Here is a 14,560-nt window from a genome sequence, read left to right on the forward strand (position 1 = left end):
GGTGGGGTTTTCACCAGAGCGAAGAGATGGGGAGTAAGGGACCTTTAAGTCCTTCCTCACACCAGTCTAGGTTAAGACCTGAGAGCTAGACAAGGGGTCTTTGCTCAAGAGGATGGTTGGGAACGAAGTCAAAGGACCTTGTTCCCTGGGGACACTCTCGAATAAGGGGATACGAAAGTCCTCGATCCGGATAAATGGGTTACATAACTCAGCAGCCATAAGTGAATGTGAAAAAAGAATGAAAGTAGATAAAGAAAAAACTAGCCAAACAAGAATGATCCGACTAAGGGGTAGTAAGTCCCCAAAGAAGTCACCAAGCTGGTAAAGTGCCTCGATCTCGCCCTCCGGATCTTTAGAGAATCGGGCAGTACGCATCTCGAGTTTCAAGAGAGACTCGGGATATTTGTGAGATCGCGTTCTCGGGAACCTTGTTCGAAAACTAGGGCAGGTGTTACCAACCGGTGAGTAAGGAATTTAAAGCTGGGATCAGAATTTACTCGCGCTGACTCGGGTGAGCGCCCTATTAAATCACGAAGAAAGCCCCTCAAAGATGAAATTGGTTCAGAATTGCCTCCCTTGACTCGTTTTCTTCTTATTTTCTAATTTCCTGCAATCACACACATATATGGCAAAGGTTATCGGACAGGTGGGTTAGGCCTCACCCTTTTCTTCTTTGATGAACATACGCAAGCATGTGTATTCAAAAAGAAGACAGAAAGACCGGGGGGGAGAAGGATTCTACCAAGCAAGAAGATTAGAGCAGAGACTAGGCTGGTGGATAATTGGCGAAACGTGGTAGCGAAACGGGCTCGGTAACTGAGACCGGCTCACAGGAATGCTAGTAGACACTATTGCCCATACCGACTAGCTAAGCACGATGGTCGGTCTATTGTGGCAGTAAAGCGAGCCAAGCGAACCTAAAGCAACAACATTACGTCTAGACGACAGGACCGCCCTAACCTTAATCCCTCTTGGTCGAACGAAAGAGTAATCGAGGAATGGTTAGAGAGAAGAAATGGATAGACGGAAGAAGAGAGAAGAAGGAAGACAGAAGGGAGGAGAAGGAAGAGGAGATGCATTCAGCGCTAGACATTGCCGACTATTTCAAGAGATGGGAGAGAGAGGAAGCAATCGGCACTAGGCGTCACCGACTGTGTCAGATGAGAAGAAAGGAAGAGAACCTACTGACACTAACTATTGCCAACTGACGAAATAAGAGAGGGAAAACCAGTCGGTGCTAGGTCTCGCTGGCTGACAGAAGAGGAGACAGAAGACCAACCAGCACCAACTCTTACCGATTAATAGAAGAAGAGAGAGAAGACCAACTGACGCTAGGCCTCACCGACTGATAGAAGAAGAAAGAGAAGACCAACTGGTGTTAGGTCTCACTGACTGGCAGAAGAAGAGAGAGAAGACTAACTGACGCTAAGTCTCATCGACTGGTAGAAGAAGAGAGACAAGACAAATCGACGCTAGGTCTCACGGACTGGTAAAAAAAGAGAGAGAAGACAAACTGGTGCTAGGTCTCACCGACTGGTAAACAAAGAGAGAGAAGACCAACCGACGCTAGGTCTCGCCGACTAGTAGAAGAAGAGAGAAGATCAACCTGCGCTAGGTCTCGCCGGCTGATAGCAGAGAAGAGAAAAGACCAACCGACACTAAATCTCACCAACCGGTAGAAGAAGAGAGAGAAGACCAATCGACGTTAGGTCTCACCGACTGATAGAAGAGGAGAGAGAAGACCAATTGACGCAGGTCTCATCCACTGATAGAAGAAGAGAGAGGAGACCAACCGGTGCTAGGCCCCGCCAGTTGACAGAAGAAGATAGAAAAGATCAACCGTCAGTTGACAGAAGAAGATAGAGAGGACCAGCCGGTGCTAAGTCTCGCTAGTTGACAAAAGAAGAGAGAGAGAAACAGAGAAAAAGAGAGAAAGAGATAGAAGAGAGAGAAGGTTGCCTGCCTGAAAGGTACCGACCCTTTCCTTCTCTCTCCTCTCTCTCTCCAAGACGTACTAACAGGCTCAAGCAAGGAATTGTAATTTTTATTCAATCTTCAAAACAATCAACTGCAGGCCGAGACGTCTGTTTACAATGAGACTATGCCTGTTTATATAGAATTGTGCCCAAACATGAGTGGATTGATCAAAATTAGACCTAATTGCTGAAAATTAAGATTTAATTGAATTAAAATAAATTATAAAAATTTGTGTCAAATGACTGTTTTGCCCCGGCCTAACAAGGTGTGGACGTCCAGAACAGTCCCTGTTGCTACCTGAGATCTTGCGTAATTTTTCGTGGCTGACCCGAGGGTGTTCTAATGCTCTTTTAATCGAAAGACTATTGTTTTCTTGTAGGGCTAGGCATGATGATCGTTTTGTTACCAACTTTGAGCCATGAATCATGTTTTTCAGCCGTGATCACGAGACTTGAAATTTGTTTGAATCTTGGAGACTTCGGATCGACAGTGCCCCTATTCCTTGATTCTTTTTCTATAGTTTTTTCATCGTAGTGCACTAAGCATGCCATCAAGATGGCGTGGCAAAAAACGAGATGTGATTTGGAGCCCGAACGAAGATTTCGTAACTTTTGAGTTTTTGGCGGAATCTAGAATCCGACGGCCAGAATTTCAGTCTCATCATCGACTTAATGTGTGAAATCTGACCGTCCATCATGTACGGGGTTCGAACCAATGGTAGCACTAGACCTTACACACACATTGGAATTGGTTTTGCATTGATCTGTTGTGCGAGGGTCATAATTTGGTCCATCGAGCGAGGTGTGTAGTTGCTGAATTTTCTACAACTTTTTCATAAATCGAAAATTTCTCTCTAGATTTTCTCTCTGCTTAGACATTGTCACGGGGTGTACCACATATCGAATCACTCGTTTCAACGAGACAAACACTCTCACAAAATTTGAGCGCAATCTGACACGGGACAAATGAGATATGGGCTCCGAAAGTGACTGTTCGTACTGTGAAAACAACCATTTTTAATGTGTTTTGTGCAGTGAGGCCACACGGGAATAGTGTGTGGACCCTCTTGTTTCAATGTTTTGCTCATATCGTTTTCTTGGAGTGTCTGATTAAGCCGAAACTTGACTCAAAAGGGTTTTCGACCAAGTCAGATCTAATGACAGTGGTGTCATAATTATTTGAAACACCTACAGTGTAGTTCTAGTTGTAGGGTCCGTTTCAGGGTGCTAGAGGCCATTTTTCTGAAAACTGTTCCTTGGTGTTCACTACCTTAGACATGTCAGAATGCAACAAAACTTGGCATGTGGTATTTTTGGAGTGCTGATGAAGATCTTAACCAGTTCTAGGGTCATTCCAAGACTGTTAAGAATTCCACTATTTTATAGGCTTTATTGACCTGCTTCCTATCAGGGACCAAGGTGCTGAAAAATACGATAACACAAGGAATATTGCCCCTTTAATTCTCTCTCACCGGGGTCGTTTCCCATAACGAGGCAAAATATTAGACTGAACAAGAAATGACATGGAATCAAGGAGCTAAGGTTCAAAAATGGGAACCAGAATTCTTCGACCCAATGAGCGACATCACATCATATACCGGTTTGGAGGGCCTAACCGGACTATATCTGACGATGGCCCTCAGTTCAAAAGTTATCACATTTATCACTTAGTTAACCAGTTCGGTTTCGAGTGGACGTACTCAACTATCTACCACCCTCAAGCCAATAGATTAGCTGAGGCTTTCAATAAGACCCTGTGCAACGTTTTAAGGAAGTCGGTATCGAAAATGAAGAAGAACTGGCATGAGAAGCTTCCTGAAGCATGTGGGCCTATCGGATTACCATGCAAAATGCCACCAATTCCACTCCTTATTCCCTAGTCTATGGGGGTGAAGCAGTTATACCCCTTGAGATTCAACTCCCTTCACTGCGTGTCACTATACATCAAGGACTGGCCGAAGATGAGAGAGTCAATAATTTGATGCACTTGATGAAAAGAGGTTAAAATCTTAGCAGAACCTCGAACTCAACCAGGGAAGAATGAAGAGGCCTTTGACAAGTCCGTCAGAGTCCGCTCATTCACCCATGGGGATCCGGTTCTTGCTGTCAAGAGGCCGATTGTTATGCATGGGCAACACAAAGGGAAGTTTGAACCTAAGTGGAAAGGTCCCTTCGTAGTCAAGAAAGTCTCGCCAAATGGGGCTTACATACTGGCACGTCTTGATGGAGAGGAGGCAATGCCCCCTATCAATGGGCAATACCTAAAGAAATATTATCCATGATACATGCTCAAAAAGACTTAATGTCAACAAGAAGAGTTTAAAAAGATGGTAAAAAGAATACAAGCAAGACAGTTCAAACAAATTTTAACTCTTTTTATTGCATAAGAAGGAGTTACAACCCAAAAATCCCATTATTAGGGAGGTTACAAATCTATCATGGAGTACTGCTCTCGCATCAAAAGAAAAGAGAGTAGCTGCGTCGAAATGTCGCTTTTGCATCTGAGGAAATGAAGACAGTTGACCCCAAGCGTCGCTCTTGCATCTGAGGAAAAGAAACTAGTTGACCCCCAGCATTGCTCTTGCATTTGAGGAAAAGAGGACGGTTACAGGCTAAAAAGCTGCTTCCGCATCAGGAGGGTAGAAGGGTTTTAGATCAGTTAATCAGACATACAAAGCAGACCCTTCTGACAAGGAACTGGCCTATGATGGAGAGCACACCCTCTTCACAGTGAGCACCCTTCCACAAAACAACATGGAGTTCACTGTTGTGCTGGAGGACTTGGCTTCCAACAAACTTCATAAGCTCGGCCTTACCATTGGACACCACTCTTTGCTTACTTAAGTCATCATGGTGCATGATTATCATCGCTTGTGACTTAGCTACGTCCATGATCATCGTCACACTTGACTCAGCACCTTGCGCAACAATCGCTGTGCACAAATCATCGCTGAGCACAACCACAACTGGGCACAACTTGCTACCATACATGAAAGGATCGAACAAATAGCAATTGTCGCGTGCGACTAACACCGGACGTGTCATGTTGCTAGCCATGCGTGACTAAGGCACTAACTCGCACCGCATGAGACTAACGCTAGCTGTGTCTGCAAAATACTAACACCGGCTATGTTTATAAGGCCCAACATTAGCTTTGTTTCCCAAAAGTTAACGCCGACTGCATTTCTAAGGCCCAGTGCGGCTGCGTTTCCCAAAGGCTAACGCCGGCTATGTTGCCAAGGACTAACGCCACATGTGTTTGACAAAGGGCTAACACCGACTGTGCTCTCTATCGTCGCGCGTCTTCGCTCACGATGCTTCAGACAGTGATTATCCAGCTTCTTTAAGACCCTTCGTCCCCCAGCGACCCTTTAGTTCTCGTGTCCCTTCGGCTGCAAGTGACCTTTTAACTCCTCAACACCCCTCGACTCCCCGCAACTTTCACCTACTGGTGACTGTTTTCTGTCGGGGACCTTTCGTCTCCTCGTGACTATTCACCTCCTGGTGGTAGTTCGTTGTCAATGACTGTTCACCTTCAGGCGATCATTCGCTGTCAGTGACCTTTCGTCTGCCCGCGACTGCTCACCTCCCAATGGTCGTTCGTTGCCAATGACAATTCACTCCCTCGCGACCTTCTAACTACTCATCAAGAAACCACTTTCCTCCTCGAAAACCCACTGTTCAACCTTCCCCTCTCCTTCCCGATGGTAGAAAGTCACCGAAAAAGCCTCAGAGGCAAGTAAAAGTTCACTGACAACACCCTACTACACCTTGTGGCCCCTTTTCTTTCACTGTTCCAATACTCTAAAACCACTGTTGAAACCTTAGCTGGCCTCGACAAGCTGCCTGCTTCCCAATTCTGCCAATGGTGACCCTCGCCGGTAGCACCCTACGTTCACGTCGAAGTTCTCACAGGAAATCTCTGTGCCTTCAGCAAACTCCTACAAACCCTCACTTGCAAGCTCTGCATTCTTGCTGGAACTCTCGTCGGGAGATCTCTCTCACACGCTAGTAAAAATGCCTTAGCCATTTCTTTACCCAAAGGTAAAACGGTGAAAAAGGGGTTTAGCCTCTTTATATGTGCGAAATTTCCCTGAGGTACCCCTCACAAACTACAAATGCCAACCAGGTCCCTAAAGGCCAAACAACAATGGGCCTGATCGGGTCGGGATTAGACCCGAAACCTATATTCAGGTTACCATTGTTAATGCTTTACCACCGCTCGTGCTCCAGTGCCGAACATGCCACTAAAGGACAAACGCCAACTGGCTGGACCAGGTCAGGCTCAGGCCCGAGGCCCGAACACAAGTCACCAGTGTCTGTGTAACTTGTGACCAGCACCATTTGTGTAACTTTTGACTAGCACTGTCTGTGAAACTTGTGACCAACGTAGTCTGTGTAACTTGTGACCAGCGCTGCCTGTGTAACTTGTAACCAGCGCCGTCTATGTAACTTGTGACCAGTGTCGTCTGTGTAACTTGTGACCAGTGACGTTTGTGTAACTTGGGATCAGCGTCGTCTGTGTAACTTGTGATTGGTTAGGTTCCTCGATCTCGCCCTCTGAATCTGGGTGATCGGGCGGCATGCGTCTCGGGTTTCAAGGGAGACCCGAGATGTTTGAGATCGCTCTTTCAGGAGCCTCGTTCGAGGACAGGGGCAAGTATTACCAACCGATGAGAGAGGAATTATTTAAATCATGAAGAAAACCCCCTAGTCGTAAAACTAGTTCAGAATCGCCTCCCTTGGCTTGTATTCTCCTGTTTTTGTAATCACACATATATGAAAAATGTCATAAGACAGGCGAGTCAACCGACTTCATCTTGCCTCTTTGGTGAACGTACATAAGCGTGCACATTCATAAGAAGAAGAGAAGAATAAGAGAAGGAAGATGGGGGAGAGAAGAATTTGACTAGACGGGGAGATTAGCACAGTGACTAAGCTGGTAGGTAATTGGTTTGATGTGGCAGTAAAACGGGCTCCGTAACTCAGACTGGCTCAATAGAGTTACTACTAGACATCAATACTGATACTGACAGCTAGACGCGATGGTTAGTCAGTCATGGAAATAAAGCGGGGACAGTAATTCTGACATAACAACATTACGGCTAGACGACGGGGCTACCATAAGAGGTTAATCTCAAAACCTCATAGTCAAACGAAAGGATAGCCGATGGCATGGAAATCATAAAGAGAAAATAGGAAGTAAGAGAATAAGAGGGGAAGAGAAAGAAAGAAAGGAAGGGAAAGAAAGAAGGAGAAGAGTGTGAGAGAAGAGAGAAGGAAAGAGAGAGGAGGGAGAAGGACACAGTCGGCGCCAGGCATCGCCGGCTGTGTTGAAAGAAGAAGAGAAAGAAGACACAGTCGGCGCTAGGCATTATCCGCTGTCTTAGAAGAAGAGGAGAGAGATGACACAGTCAGCACTAGGTGTCATCGGCTGTGTTAGAGAGAGAGGGGGCAAGGAGAGAAAGGACATAGTCGGCACTAGGTATCGTCGGCTGTGTTAGAGAGAGGGGAGGCAAGAAGGAGAAAGAGAGGACACAGTCGAAACTAGGTATCGTCGACTGTGTTTTAAGAAGAGCAGAGAGAGAAAGAAACAGTCGGTGTTAGGCATTGTCGACTGTGTTTTAAGAAGAGTTGAGAGAGAAAGACACAGTCAGCGCTAGGCATTACCGATTGTGTTTAAAGGAAAGCAAAGATAGAAAGACACAGTCGACACTAAGCATTGTCGGCTGTGTTTTAAGAAGAGCGGAGAGAGAAAGACACAGTTGGCGCTAAGCATTGCTGGTTGTGTTTTAAGAAGAGTGGAGAGAGAAAGACACAATCAACGCTAAGCATTATTGGTTGTGTTTTAAGAAGAAGAATAGAAAAGAGATAGGGATGAGAAGAAGACAGAGAGAGAGATAGACATGAGAAGAAGAGAGAAAGAGAGATAGAGACGAGAATAAGAGAGAGAAAGACGGATACAGATGAGAAGAAGAGAGAGAAAGAGAGATAGATACGAGAAGAAGAGAGAAAGAGAGATAGAGATAAGAAGAAGAGAGAGAAAGAGAGATAGAGTTGAGAAGAAGAGAGAAAGAGAGAGCTATGAGAAGAAAAGAAACAAAGGGAGATAGAGATGAGAAGAAGAGAGAGAAAGAGAGGAGGAGAGAGAAAGTTATCTTACTGAAGGATACCAACATTTTTCTTCTCTCTCCACTCTCTCTCTCTAAGACACACCCACGAGCTTAAGAAAAATGAAGTCTTTATTCAATCTTTAAGAATGAACCCAAGGGGATTTACAATTTGGCTTTACATGCATGTATAGAATTGAGCCCATACATGGGTGGATGTCCCAAAACTACCTAGAATTGACGATAATTATAATTTAACTTAATTAAAAGAAATTCTAAAAATGGGAGCAAAACAACCGTTTTGGCCCAGCCGAACAATGTGTGGAATTTCAGAGCAGTCCCTGCTGCTGCTCGAGTACTTGTGTGATCTTCCATGACTGATCCGGGGTTGTTTTGATGTCCGTTTGATTGAAATATGATTGTTTTCATGTGGGGCTCGGCATGACAATCGATTTGATACCAACTTCGAGCCATGAATCATGTTTTTAAGCCATGATCATGAAACTTGAAATTTGCTTGAATCTTGAAAACTTTAGATCGATTGTGTGCTCATTTCTTAATGCTTTTCTTCAATTTCTTCGCTGAATATGACTAAGCATGCTATCATGATCACGTTATAACAAATGCAGCTCGATTTCGTATCCGGATGAAGATTTTATCGTCTTGAGTTTTTTGTCAGAATCTTGAAACCAACGGCTGAAATTTACAGTAGCTTCGATGCCTCCGTGTGTGAAATCCAACCGTTCATCGTACGAGGGGTTCAAACCAGGCACGTAATACAATTGGTTTTGTGCTAATAGGGTATACGAGTGCCATGATTTGGCCGCTCGAGTGAGGCGTGCTGCTGATTCATCTCTATCTCTCTTTCTCATGCTGTTGAGAAGAAGAGAGAGAAAGAGAGATAGAGATGAGAAAGAAGAGAGATAAAGGGAGAGATAAAGATGAGAAGAGAGAGAAATAAGAAAAGAGGGGAGGAGAGAGAAAGAAGGTAGGAGAGAGAAAGATGGTAGGAGAGAGAAAATTACCTTATCAAAGGGTATCAACGCTTTTTTCTCTCTCCTCTCTCTCTCTAAGATGCACCCACGAGCTTAAGCAAAAATGAAGTCTTTATTGATTGATTAAAGAAATGAATCCCCCCACGTTTTACAATTTGGCATTGCATGCTTATATAAAATTGGGCTAAAATATGGGTGTACGCCCTAAAACTACCTAGAATTGAAGATAATTACAATTTAATTGAATTAAAAGAAATTTCAAAAATTGGTGCAAACGGACTGTTTTGCTACTGCCTAACAATGTGTGTCATAATAGTCCTTGCTGCTACCTGAGACCTTACATGATCTTTCATGACTGATCCTGTTGTTCTGATCCCTGTTTGATCAAAAAAATATTGTTCTCTTATGAGGCTTGGCATGTCGATTGATTTGATACCAACTTCGAGCCGTGAATCATGTTTTTGAGCCATGATCAAGAGACTTGAATTTTGGATGAATCTTGAAAACTTCAGATCGAAGTTGCGCTCGTTCCTTAATTTTTTCTTTTATTTCTTCACTGAATCACAATGATCAAGTTTTCACGATCATGTTGCAACAAGGGCGGCTTGATTTCCTACCTAGATGAAGATTTTGTCGTCTTGAGTTTTTGAGCGGAATCTTGAAATCCGATGATCGAAATTTATAGAAGCTTGAAAGTGTTGTGTGTGAAATCCAACAGTTCATCGTACATGGGGTTCTGGAAAAAGATAGCCACGGACCTTACGCACATAATGCAATTGGTTTCATGTCGATCGGGTATGCGAGCGTCGTGATTTTGTCGTCGGAGTGGGGCATGCTGCTGCTGAATTTTCTGCAACTTCCTTCATGGATCAACAACTTCTCTCTAGTTTTTTTCCCTACTCGGGCATCTTCACGGTGCGTAACACATATCGAATCGCTCATCTTGATGAGAAGATACGCTCACAAAATTTGAGCGCGATCTGACTTCGAATGAGTGAGATATGAACCCCAAAATTCACCTTCCTTGACTGTAAAAACATCCACCTGTAATGGTGTTTTACTGTAAGGTGGCCACACGGGAATAATGTGCGGCCCACCCCTTTTCAACATTTTTCCAATAACTTTGTCTTGGAGTGCCTGATTAAGCCAAAAATTTGACCCTCAAAGGTTTCAACTGTGCCAGTTCCAATGGTAGTTGTCTCACAACAATTTGACTTACCAATAATATAGTTTTAGTTACAGGGTCCATTTCAGCGTGCTAGAGTCAAATTTTTTCAAACTTGTTTCTTTGTGTTCATTGTCTTAGACATGTCTGATAGCAATGAAACATGGCAAATGGCCTTTTGGAGTGCTGATGAAGATCTTTGACCAATTCTGGGACAATTCTAAGACTTTCAAAATTTCCACTGTTTTGTAGGCTTTATTGACCTACTTCCTCTTAATTTCGCATTTGGGACCAAGGTGCGAAAAAATGTGTTTAAACAACGACTATAAGAAAAAGACTCGGACAGTCTGAGTCCAGTTTAAAAAAAGACTCGCAGGACAAAATACTCGCCAAGATGGTAGGACAAGTCTCATAAAAATGAGCATCATTCCCAAGAGGCTATGAAACACACTCTCAAATGCCGGAGATGCTTTGAGAAGGCTAAGTCTACCATGACTTTAGGGCGGTAATCAAATGATTGTCGTCGCTGAAAAGCAGTGGGTGGGGGTGGTTATACCCCAAAGCCTAGCACCGACTGCATCTTCTCTCTCTTCTTTGTAAAATACAGTTGATGAGGCCTAGCACCGACTGTATCTTGTGTCTCTTCTCAGTCTAATACAGTCGACGAAGCCTAGTGCTGACTGCATCTTCTCTCTCTTCTCTGTCTAATACAGTCGGTGAAGCTTAATGCCGACTGTATCTTCTCTCTCTTCTTTATCTTATACAATCAGTGAAGCTTAGCACTGACTGCATCTTCTCTCTCTTCTCTGTCTAATATTGTCGGTGAAGCCTAGTGCCAACTGTAACTTCTTTCTCTTCTCTGTCTAATACAGTCGGTAAAGCCTAGCGTCGATGGCATCTTCTCTCTCTTCTTTGTCTAATATAGTTGACGATGCCTAGCGCCAACTGCATCTTCTTTCTTCTCTGTCTAATACAGTCAGTGAAGCCTAGCGCCTATTGCATCATCTCTATCTTCTCTGACTAGCACAACCGATGATGCCCAGCCCCGACTGTGTCCGTCTCTCTCTTCTCTTTTCAACCCAGTCGGTGATGCCTAGGGCCGACTGTGTCTTTCCTTCTCTTCCTCTTCCAACACAAACTGTATCTTTCACCCTCTTTTCTCCTTCCTTCTCTCCTCTCTCACACTCTTCTCCTTCTTTCATTCTCTTCCTCTCTTTCTTTCTCTTCTCTTTCTTATTCTCTTACTTCTTTCCCTCTCCTTATGATTTTCATTCTTTCTGTTATCCCTTCATTTGATTAAGATGGGTTGAGATTAGCCTCCTATGGTAGTCCTATCGTCTAACTGTAACATTATTGTGTTAGAATTACTGCTCCTGGTTTATCGCCATGACAGACTAAACATCATGTCTAACTAGTCAGTATCGGTATTGACGTCTAGTAGCAAATCCTATTAAGTCGGTCTGAGTTACTAAGCCTATTTTACAATCACGTCAAGCTAATTACCCACCAGCTTAGTCACTATGTTGATCTCCCCGCCTGGTCAAATTCTTCTTTCCCCCCCATCTTTCTTCTTTCGTTCTTTCCTTCTGCTTTTGAATGTGCATGCCTGTGTACATTCACCCAAAAAGCCAGGTGAGGTCCACTGACCCACTTGTCACCTTTGCCATATATGTGTGATTGCGAAAAACTGGAGAATACAAGTCAAGGGAGGTGATTCCGAACCGGTTTTATTACTGAGGGGCTTTCTTCATGTTCTAAGACGGCGCCCACGTGAACCAGCCCGAGTAAGTCCCGAACCCACCTTAAATTCCTCTCACATCAGTTGGTAATGCCTTCCCTTATTGTCGAGAGAGGCTCCCGAGAGAGAGATCAAAAAAGTCCAGGGTCTCCCCTGAAACCTAAGATGCATGCCGCCCAATCATCCAGATCCGGAGGGCGAGATCGTGGCACTTAACCAGCATGGCGACTCCACTAGGGACTTACTACCCCTTAGTCAGATCCTTCTTGTTTGGTTAGTTTCTTCTTTTATTATCTGCTTTTATCTATTTAACACTTCACTTATTATCTATTTAACACTTCTCTTCTCATCACCATCACAGACAACCCCTAGCCCTCGACTCAGGTCTCCTCATGAGTCAACCCTACTCTTGCTTGCTCCTATATCTTTGACCATGCATCTTCAGCCTTGGTATTTGAAGACCTTCCCCAAGAGTACCATCCTGATCCAACCCCGTTATTTTGGTCGTGTCTCTGGAACCCACAAGAGAGCTCGGGGCAAAGACCTGATGAAAGATCAAGTCCTTCATCCTCCCCAACCCACCCCTTGTCCCTGGAGGCGGCTCTCTCTTGTGCAAGAAGAGCCGATCAGTCGTAGTGTCAATCACAATTTTGGCTCGAGGTCCATCAAATTCTCAAAGCTAAACGTGATAAAGGTCTGCAAATTTTGACTAAGGAAGTAACCAAGGCAATAAAAAATCTTCACCTGAATCCCTTCTACCCTCTTCAAACGACGAAGCTTGAAGAAGAGCTCTATGAGCCCTGCATTGTGGTTAGTGTCGTAGAATATGACCCATCAACTCAGTAGCCACGGTCCCAAGATGGTCGAGAACCGGTCCTAACACGATCGGCATATAAGAGTCGAGTCCAGTCGGGGCATGCTGGTCCCCCTGCTGACCGACCTACCATGCACGACCCGTCAACTTCACAAGCCCTCAGCTGTGACTAACGCTGACCTCCATAGAGAAACAGTCAGCATATCGGTTGTAAGAGAGCCTAACGATGCGTAGGAAGAGCGCATGAACAAATTCGAAGATACGGTGTGCACGATGATGGAAAAGATCGATTGTATAGACACCGCACGCTAATCAACTAACCACGAAGTCAATTCCCATCACTCAGATGGTGCACCTCCAAGGTAGCCCCTTCAATTTGCCTCAAAGGACAATTCTGCCCCTCACCCTGTCTCTCAGGCAGACATTGATGCTATGGTGAGCCATAGCCTAAAGAACAGACAAATCCCAAGGATACAGGGTGCGTAGCCTTACCAAAGGTCGTACCCTTCATACATTGACCAGGTCTCATTTCCCTCAGATTATAAGAAAGGGAAGTTTCCTCTATTCAACGAAACCACGTCCCAGAAACAGCAGCCGATGGGAGGCTTCTTCTCCGTCAGTTTGTTGAAACCGTTGATGACCCAGCTTTCAGTGGTAGGCTTGACTCCCTCCAAACTCAGTACATATATGGGAGGAAATGGAGAAATTGTTCTATCAGCACTTCTATGAGGTCGAGAGAGAGGTCCAAACCAGGAGCTTCTCACCCTGACTCAAGACGCCGATGAGCCCGTAGACCAGTTCATATCAAGATGGAGAAATTTGGCTGCTCGCCATCCCGGTCTAGTGCCTGATAAGGAAGTAGTCCACACTTGTGTGCAGAACATGTGACCCAAGATTGCTCTACACGTTGAGGCCTCTAATCCGACTTCCTTGTCAGAGCTGATCCCTAAATCAGTCTGCATAGAAAGTCTGTCATGCCACCATGATGGGTCACGATAATAGCCTGCCAACTCTACAAATAACCGAGGCAATGGTAACCCTCAAACTAACATCCGAGGCAACCAACAAAAAGGAGTAATCAGTGCACCCGTCACGGTCACTGATCCCAAGAAGGCTCCCTCCCAAACTTTGGACCACTCCAAAGAGATGAGCACAGCAAAAATAAAGCCCCAGGCGGGCAAGCAACAACAGTCGTACAATCGAGTACCCCCGTCACTGAATCTTAATCAAGATGATTCTTTCACTAGACATAGGAACAAGGTCTACCCCTTTGAGAAGGAATGGGTTCCTACACTGCTCCAGTTATTATTGGAACAGAATATGATTCAGCCTCTAGAAGCCATGTTCCCTGAGCAAGCTAGCCTCGACACTCAGGAAAATTATTGTGCTTTCCATCGAGGCATTAATCATCCTACAGATGACTGCTACACACTGAAAGATATTATCGAGGCTCTGATTCAGAAGGGTCAGATAAATCTCGAAGACTTAAAGAAGGCCTTTGGAACAGCTGAAGCCTCTCATGCAGTAATCGTCCAAGAAGAAGACGAAGCCCCTGGCATCTTTCATGCCTTCTTTGTTATAATGCTTCATGAAGGCATAATCACTCCGAAGCCCACAAGGCAAACCCAATGCCTTGTTCAAGGGACTGAGGACCGTTGGTGCCCACATCATCCAATAAGAGGTCATTACCTGTGGGAATGCATCAGTTTCCATGATATATTCGTAAAGAAAATACAGGAATGTCAGGAGTTTTACAACGTCC

The sequence above is a fragment of the Amborella trichopoda genome, chromosome 10 (genome assembly GCF_054954075.1).
Source record: "Amborella trichopoda isolate Santa Cruz 75 chromosome 10, AtrichopodaSantaCruz75HAP2 v2.0, whole genome shotgun sequence".
Taxonomy (NCBI): Eukaryota; Viridiplantae; Streptophyta; class Magnoliopsida; order Amborellales; family Amborellaceae; genus Amborella; species Amborella trichopoda.